The following is a 9310-nucleotide window of genomic DNA, read 5'->3' on the forward strand; positions in this document are numbered from 1 at the left end:
GAATGGTAGGGGTGCCTCATTTTGGATTGACTCTTGGGCTGGTGAAGATGCCTTATGTCTCAATCCATCACTACAACCTATTATGGTAGAAACTTGTTGCCTTTGGGGGCATAATATCTGTGATTATGGTTATCCTATCCATGAAAATGGTATTGCTAAGTGGAAATGGAACTCCTTGGATCCCCTGGACTTGGATCAGCATCAGAAGGACATGTTTGTCAACATTCTCAACAAAAGGATTATTTTCCCTTCCCCTGAAAAGGATTTTATTAGGCGGTATGGTTCCTCTAATGGTAAATACAAAGTATGTTTTGGTTACAAATTGAAAGAAGCGGCCATAGACAAAAAAGATTGGTTTGTTAATCTTTTTGGGCATCGACACCTCCTTCCCAAAGCAGGCTCTTTTGCCTGGTTGGCTTGTCAGAAAAATATCTTAACTAAAGAAAGGCTCTATTCATTGGGTATCAATGGACCCAGCAGATGCACTCTATGTCTAGAGCATGAAGAGACTGCGGATCATCTACTTCTCCACTGCAAATTCTCTAGCCACTGTTGGTGGCATTTCATGGGAAAATTGAGAATCTTCGGCCCCTTCCCATCAGTGGTTTTTGCAATGGCCTAAATTGGCAGGAAAGGCTATTTTTGCTGATTTTCTTAATATCCTACCATCACTTCTGATTTGAGAAATTTGGAAAGAAAGGAATCGTAGAATCTTCCAGGGTAAAGAGATGAGCTTAATGTCTCTTTGTGGGAAAATTGAGATCCACCCGACTGAGCTCCTGAATGAGGCTACTCAATCCAAATCATTAATGAAGAATTTGTACATAGAATGGGATTGTAAGATTAAGATGGCTCTCCCAAATTTACTCATTCCACCGCTTTTTGGCTTGTTAACCCTGGTAGATCAAGTCAATCCAAGAGTGGGGGTGAAATGGGATTTGCTAGAACCTAGGTGGAGCAAGGTAAACTTCGATGGTGCTTCTGCAAGAAATCCAGGTCAAAGTGGTATTGGTTGTATTTTGAGGGACTCTGATGGTTTCTATATAAAAGAAATCTTTGAAAAGATTAGAGTTGCTACTAACAATGAAGCTGAATTCAGAGCGGCTTTAAGAGGTCTTTAGTTAGGGAAGGAGCTTGGGGTGCAGAGAATTCATCTGGAGGGAGACTCATTAAATGTGGTTAATGCCATCCATTGTAATAACATCCCTAGTTGGTGCCTTAACCAGTGGCTTCAACCGATTCTGGTGCTGTTAACCACCTTTGATGAATTTTGGGTTAGCCACATCTATAGGGAAGGCAATAGAGAGGCTGATAGACTCTCTAAATTGGCGATAGCTATTGGTGACCCCCTTGATCTTCCACCGGTGTTATGGCATGCTTATCTTGCCAAGCAATGATGGTTACCGGTTGAGCTTGTTGGCAGTGGCTTCTACTGATTGTCTGCTCCTTACAAATGATGCTTCTCTGTTGGGCCGGTTGGTGACGTTGTATTGTCTCCACTGGTTGGCATGGTATCCTCACTATCTCATTGAGCAGGGTGCTCTCTAGTTGGGTCTCTTATTGCTTTCTCTCTTCTCTCTTTTTTCGATTAAGTTTCTCTCCATATTAATCACCGGTTGTGGTGCAAACTGGTGCACTGCTCCCTAGTTGCCGCTTTACTCCTTCTCAACCTAATGTCATGTTTTCCGGTGCATAGACCGACTGACTGACTTGATATCCTATTAAGGTTTCTTCTTGTCACCGAGATGTGACACATTATCATCATCATTGATCTGTGCCGGTTTGGGCCCCGTGGCAATTGGAAATAAGTGTACTTTAATTAATATCTAGTTATGACTAGATCCTTTCAAGATTTTCTCATAATCACTTGATGGTTAAAGTCAGTCGACATTAAGTTGACGAGCTTTGGTTCAGATGTTGTTTGGACACTGGCATTTCAAGCGTATGTGTATTCAATTGGCATGAACTACTTGCAGGGTGTCGTATTCTTTGGTTTGATGTCTTGTTATTTAACAATGGAATGCCCTCTTCTTTCCATCAAATAGTTGCTTTCTTTTCTCGGTGCCTTGCTATGGAGACCCCAATTCTCCTCAAAGCTACTTGTTGCCAGATGGCTTTCTTGGGTGAAATCCCTGACATACGTCTGCAGGAGGTCCTCTTCTCTCGTCTCATTCTCCACAACCTTAAGAGGATTCTGGGAAAGGAATTCCTTATGGCTTATCACAGGTACAGATCCAATGCCGATATCCCAGCGTTTTTCCTTGCAATGATATTATACATGGGTAGTAGCAAGTAGAGAGAAAAAATGTTAACTCAAATGATGTTTAAATATCGCCTTTTGGGGCAGATTGATGCTGTATTGGATAATATTGATGCCAATCTATGAATTCCGCTTCCCCAAAATTACTATATGACCTTAGGCAACGGGGCAGAGGTGAGGAAGCTTGTGATTGTTAACTCCCTGGAATTTGATTCTCTTCAAGCAACTTGGCCTGTTATTACCAGGAACATTGAATTCCTGCTTAAAGCAACTGGCATTCAAAACGGCTTCACGTCAGAATGGAGGCCAAAATTGGGTGCTGATGATTTTGGGATTTTGGAGAATGGAGACTTGGTGGTTGGTAATGACTGGGGGTCTGGGCTTGGTGAGGAGTGGTTCCCAAATGACTATCGACTCCCTAGGGAGAAGGCTGAATCGACGACTCACTCGAACTATTGCACTAAATTCCCCATTGTCCTAGATGTGGCTCATGCTCCTGTGGATAGTACTTCTGAAGACTCCCTTTGACTCCAGTTGTCATTGTTTTCTCCGGTTTCTCTGATTTTGTTATTGTCTGTTTTTGTTTTAAAGCCTCTGTTATCTACCTTTAAGAGGTTGGTATCTGATGTCATGTACTCATCCAGCCTTCATTGCTGGTTTTTCTTTGTTTAAGGGGGTTTTCTTCCCGGTTCTTTGTCCTTACCGCTCTAACTAAATCAGGCCTTGTATTCTCTTTTTTGATTAATACAAGGGTGTTGCCCCTCTGCAGCTATTTACTTATTAAAATAAATAAATTCACAAGTATTTAATTCTAAATTAGATATTGTGAAAATTATTCAGAATCAAACCCAGTCTAAACTGAACCCTTGATCTTACGATGAATGGATTTCCAATTAATGGTGCAGATAGAATTGAAGAATGTTAGCAGACCATGTCCTACAAAGTCCATCATCACAGTGAAGGGCAGTTCCAAGGGCCAACTATTTACACTAGAGAGGGTGATATAGTGCTCATCAAACTCACCAATCATGTCAAATACAGTCTCTCAATCCACTGGTATAGTCTAATATTCCTAGTATAGTCTTGTATTACTAATATTGATTCAGAATTATAAAAATTTGAAATGGTTTTGAATTATGGTTGAAATTACCATTGCAGGAATGGTATAAGACATCTCTGGATAGGATGAGCTGATGGGACTACTTATATCACTCAATGCCCCATTCAAACTGGGCAGTCTTATACTTATAACTTCACCATCATTAGGCAACGAGGGACACTTTTTTGGCATGCTCATATTCTATGGTTGTGAGCGACAATCTATGGAGCCCTTGTCATTTTACCCAAACTAAATGTGTCTTATCCATCCCCAAATCCCATAAAGAAATCATATTGATTCTAAGTGAGTGAAAAGGTTATAAACCATTGAATTGTATTTCATACGATTTCATGATTAGTCATGGAATATAACAGTAGTACTGAGTTATGCTTCTTAGGAATGTAGGGGAGTGGTGGAATGCAAATGTGGAAGTTGTTATAAATGTAGCACTTAAGTCAAGAGGAACACCCAATGTGTTCAATACTCACACCATTAATAGAAAACTAGGTCCACTAGGAACCTTCACATGTCCTATCAAAGGTAAAGCAAGCAGTCAGTCTCAAATAAATTTCTTTTCATTAGGCTTCTTTGTTTCAGGGTTTGATTTCAACAACACACTTAAGTTTTGATCTATTTAGATGGTTCACGTGAGTAATACTAACATAGTCCATTTGCATAGCCCATTTGCATAGCCCATTTATTACTATGATTTCAGATAATTGTATGGTCTTATTAGTATAATTTTAGATGAACCAACTAATCACACAGAAGATTGCAATCTCCCCTATATTGTAGATACTTTTGTTCTGCCAGTTGAGCAGGGCAAAACATACCTACTGAGAATAATCAATGTTGCACTCAACGATGAGCTCTTCTTCGATTTGGCAAGTCACAATCTCAAATTAGGTGAGGCAGATGCAATGTACACCAAACCATTTGACACCAAATCTGTGGTTATTGCTCCAAAACAAACCACAAACATTTTGCTCCATGTAAAAAAAAACTGTAGTAGGTATTTCATGGCCGCTCGCCCCTTTATGGATGCCCCTATTCCTGTAGACAACATAACCAGCACTGCAATCTTACAATACATCAATGCACCCAATTCTTCTTTTTCCTCCAACATGATTGTTATGCCTCAAATCCCATCTCCCAATGATACGACATTCACCTCCAATTTTAGTAACTCCATCAAGAGCTAAATTCTGCCCAATACCCTGCAAAAGTCCTGCAAATAGTAGACCACAATTTGTTGTTCAGAGTAGGGCTAAATTGGAATTGGGCTCATCCTACAAAAATGACACCTGTGCATTTGCTTCAATCAACAATGTAAGCTTTGTCATGCCCACCATTGCCCTTCTGCAAGCACATTATAACAACATCAAAGGGGTTTTCATAAAAGATCTCCCTGACAACCCTTCTAATCCTTTCAATTACACAGGTGCGCACAACGCCAAATAACCCATTCACTTCCAAAGGAACAAGACTCACTCGTCTCTCATACAATTCAACAATGCAATTAATTGTTTAGGACACCACTGTCCTGACTGCGGATAACCATCCAATTCATCTTTCATAGTGGGTATAGGTTTTGGCAACTACAACCCAAATAAGGACCCAGTAAGCTTTAATTTAGTAGACCCACCAGAGTGTAATATAGTGGGAGTGCCAATAGGTGGGTGGACTGCCATCCAGTTTACAACTGACAACCCAAATATACTCCATATTCTTTCATTTTCTCCTCACCTCCTTTGTATATAGTTATGTTATTTGAGTGTTGAATTGAAATGCACACAGAGGTGTGGTTCATGCATTGCCATCTGGAAGTGCACACAACATGGGGATTGAAGATGACATTCTTGGTGGAGAATGGAAATCTTCCCAATCAATCCATATTGCCTCCTCCAAAAGATCTTCCAAAGTGCTAGTATTATTGGGTTTATCTCAAATTGTACGAATTTTGTCAATAGACTTGACTTATCAGTGCAATTTCAAATGAGTCATTGAAGCAAGTCAAAGATAGTGTTATTTAAGTCTAGCTTATAGCAATATAGTGTTATTTAAGTCTAGTTTATAGCAATTAATTAGTTTTGCGTCTAGTGTCATGAAAAAAAATGTCATTGTTGTTACATAAGGTAGAGTGGTGTGAAAAGCTTGGCACATCATAGTAATCATGCAATTTATTACTTGGTCAAAATTAAGTTGTGAAATTATTTTTAACAGTTTAATTGAATAAAATCAAGAAATGTTTGAACATATGCAAGGACGAATAAATATTTTGTTCAATTCTTTAGTATTTTGTAATTAGAACTATAGACACAAATCTGTCCACTTAATTAAATGAATATTTAGTATTTATTTGATTATTTAACCATCAGTCAATAGTTAATTAAATTAATATTTAGTTAATTCTTCCTCAAACCTCTTCTTCTATTAACTAAATAAATTATTTAATTTATTTAAACTAATTCATTTAACCATACTCTAACAATCAATTAAATGAATAAAACATATTTGTTTAATTTAACCCATTTCCTCATTTAAATAAATAAATAAATATTTATTTAAATCTCTAAACTCCCCCCACTTGCGTTCTCTTACAAATGCAAGTTGCACAATTTTAGTTGAAATAAATGAATTTTATTATAATTAAAATCCTATTTTCTCTCATCCACCCAACCCACTTGCATCCTAAACCCCTTCTAGATTCTTCTAATCCATTCCAAATGAGCCTAATCACCCTCCCTAATTATTGTCACATTCCTAAGCAAAGAGAAGTCACTTCTCAAAGCCTCCAAAATCTTTAAAAAAACATTAAAGGCTTTTTGTTTTCAACAAGTTAACCCCTAAAGTTTTCCAAACCATTAATGGTTCTTACATAACCATTTATGGCTCTTACATAACCATTAATGGTTAGCTCAACTTTCCCACATGGTTAGAGGCTTTCCCTTTAAATCAACCCCCATTTAATTCATGGGTCTCTTCAAACATTTATTGCTTTGACCATAGTTATCCCCACTAACTCTTGCACAAGAGTTTGTCCATTGGATAAAGACATTATTCATTAGATAAAAGCTTTATTAACTAACTCAAGCCTAACCAAACCCTCCCAAGGTAACCTTCATGTCATCTCAAGCATTTAATGCTTCTTCCCTCTCCTCTCAAGCCATCTCATGTTGACATTTGTTATACTGGGATTGGGTTGAAAGCCCTCACATGGATCACAAACCCATCAATCCTGACCTTTGTTGAGATTACTCAATCTCAACCATCCATTTCTCCATTTTTCCTATAAATAGAGCCCATTCCTTCTTCAAAAGGATCCAGAAATCTTTATGCATCAAACTTATAGTCATTTTAAGATAGAGCATTTAAGAGTATTTTCTTTATTATTTTGCTAAAATTAACATAGATTTAATTAGGTGCTTTCTCATAGTAGCTTATTTACACTTGCATAGGCATTTGTTCTTATTTTCATAATCTTGAATCTTCATAAGACATCCATAGATAGTGTAAAAACTTTGAGGGCTACACTCATGTGGAACTTGGAGAGGAGAGGAACAAGGGAGGAGCAACGATGAGCATTGTGAGGAGCATCTTGGGGAGTTTTCTTTTCCTTTTCTATTTTTGCATGCTTCTCATTGTCTGCTTTATATCTCTCTTGATATGCATGTTAAGGATCATAGGTTCATTTCTCTTTTATATTTTATTGTCACTAACATACTAACGATTTGAACTTGTGTGTCTTTGTGCTCCTTTTTAGTGTGCATCATTTGGTGAACTTGACGTGAATCGAACAAACAACCTTCTGATTATTCCAAATCTAACTTTTTGTCATTTTCCTATCATTTCCACACATGGGTTGCACTTTAGGGATTTTGTTAATTTATTAGCACCATTGTAATAATCTAATGCTTTTGTGCTATCTGTTTGTTAGCATGTTAATTCAGTTAAAAGTGTTAAAGTAGCACTAATGTTCATATTTTAGTGCTTTTGCAAGTTATTTTTGTGTTTTTGCAAATACTTCGGCGCTGTTGTCCGAAGTAGCACTTCCGTGTTTTCACAGAGTAGTGCTTTTGTAACAAAGAGCTCAAAATTGTAACCAAAAAACTAAATTTAGGCTTGTGGAAGCCCCCATGAGATTTTGGATTTTACTAACTTGTTTATTTGTAGGTTTTTAACAATTTCTTGGAGGTTTTGGAGAAGTTAAATTAGAAACATTTTTTTAGTCTTTGAGTTTAAAACTTAAACTTTCATGTTTTGTTCAAACAAAAGGATTAAAATTCACCTTGTAGTCTTTTTGGTGTAACTAAAATAAACCTCATTTTTTCACTTTTGGTGCTTAAAACAAACTTCATCTTTTAGGTTTTTCAAACAAAAGGAATTAAAATGAACCTCATAGTCTCTTTGGTGCACTTAAAATAAATCTCATTTTTCACTTTTGGTGCTTAAAAAAAACTTCATTTTTCTTGTTTTCAGGCAAAGGGATTTAAAATCAACTTCACTCTTTTGGTGCATTTAAAATCCACTTCATTTTCCAATTTGGTGCATAAAACAAACCTAACATTTACACTTTTTTCTACAAAGGCTACACGATTTCATTTTGTTGACCAAGTTTATTTTCAGTTTGTCAAAGTGTCCAAAACAGTTTTTATCTTGGCTAAAAAGAACACCATGGTTGTTGGAGCAACATCTCCAAATAGCAAATAGATTATATTGCAATAAAAGGCTAAAAAGAACAAGTGTTTTTTGTGATTGGCACGCTTGTGCAAAACTATAGAGTGGTCCCACTTCTAACACACACTATCCTCTCCCTTGGCTCTCATGGTCCTAGGTGCAAGAGAAAAGTGTTAGTAACACTCTAAATTTTCTATTTTTAAGAGAGGCCTGCCAAGAGACACATCACTCTTGGGAACGACCTTGCGCGGTAAATCCTTCGAGCCGCTATAGAAATCAGGTGAGAGCAAAAGCTATAGCCTTGGGTGTAGTTGTTCCTGCAGTGTAACTTGTTGAAAGGACGTATGGGCCCCACCACAAGTTACAAGGCTCTTAAGTGAGTCATTGCAGAATGAACTGACATCCAAAGACATCGAACATTACTAGACACCTCTTATTTTAGAAGCCCACCCGTTCTATTGATTGAGGATATTTGTGAAAAGTTCTTTGCAAGAGCATAGATGGTTTTGCTCCCGAGATACTCACCATACATATTTCCTTGAGTAGAAACAGGTCTTTTTGAAAGGCTACTTGTAGCTTGATAAAAGTGGTGACTTCCTCATCATAGGGATCATCTATATGTTATGCTTGTGCAAGACATAGTATATCACATCCTTACCTGACACGACAGGATTCATAAGGTGTGTAGTACCAAAGTCGAAGAAATATCAAGATGTGGGCTGAAAATATCGCAACTGGCCAAGACCTTAGGGATAAAAAGTGTTTGAGTTGTCTTCATCCTGTTTTAGACCAGTAAAAAATTGGGATGACTTCAGGCTTTGGGAAACATAAAATAATTTTGAAAAAGGGTCAAAAAGTTCATGATTGGGTTGATTTAGACCCACACCTATTGTGCCTTTTGTTGAAAATGGAGCAAGATTATTGTGCTTGTGTGCCTGTTGTGTTTTCTTGTCAAAGAAATTCAAAATAATTGAAACCAACTATCCATCCAACAAATCTACATCAAACATTGATAAACAAAACAACATCAATAAGTGAAAACAAAGTATCATTTTTTATGACCATCACTCATATCTTGAGAAAAATGAATCTTCATAAAAAGACCAAATTGAAGAAGAGACAACTTGGTTCAAAATCTTTTATCAAGAAAAGGAAATTTTTCTATATCAATAGACAACTATTTCTCTTACATAGGGTTTTCTTATGCCATATGCACTTGTACCTTCAGGACAAATCCAACAAATTTGACAAAGAGCCTTTGAGTAATAGAGCTT

General features: G+C 37.2%; 1 pseudogene; it reads left to right on the plus strand.

Moving 5' to 3' along the window:
• Positions 1–3141: 3141 nt before the first annotated feature.
• On the plus strand, positions 3142–5287 carry LOC131055749 (laccase-11-like; annotated as a pseudogene).
• Positions 5288–9310: the final 4023 nt, after the last annotated feature.

The sequence above is a fragment of the Cryptomeria japonica genome, chromosome 4 (assembly GCF_030272615.1).
Source record: "Cryptomeria japonica chromosome 4, Sugi_1.0, whole genome shotgun sequence".
Lineage (NCBI taxonomy): Eukaryota > Viridiplantae > Streptophyta > Pinopsida > Cupressales > Cupressaceae > Cryptomeria > Cryptomeria japonica.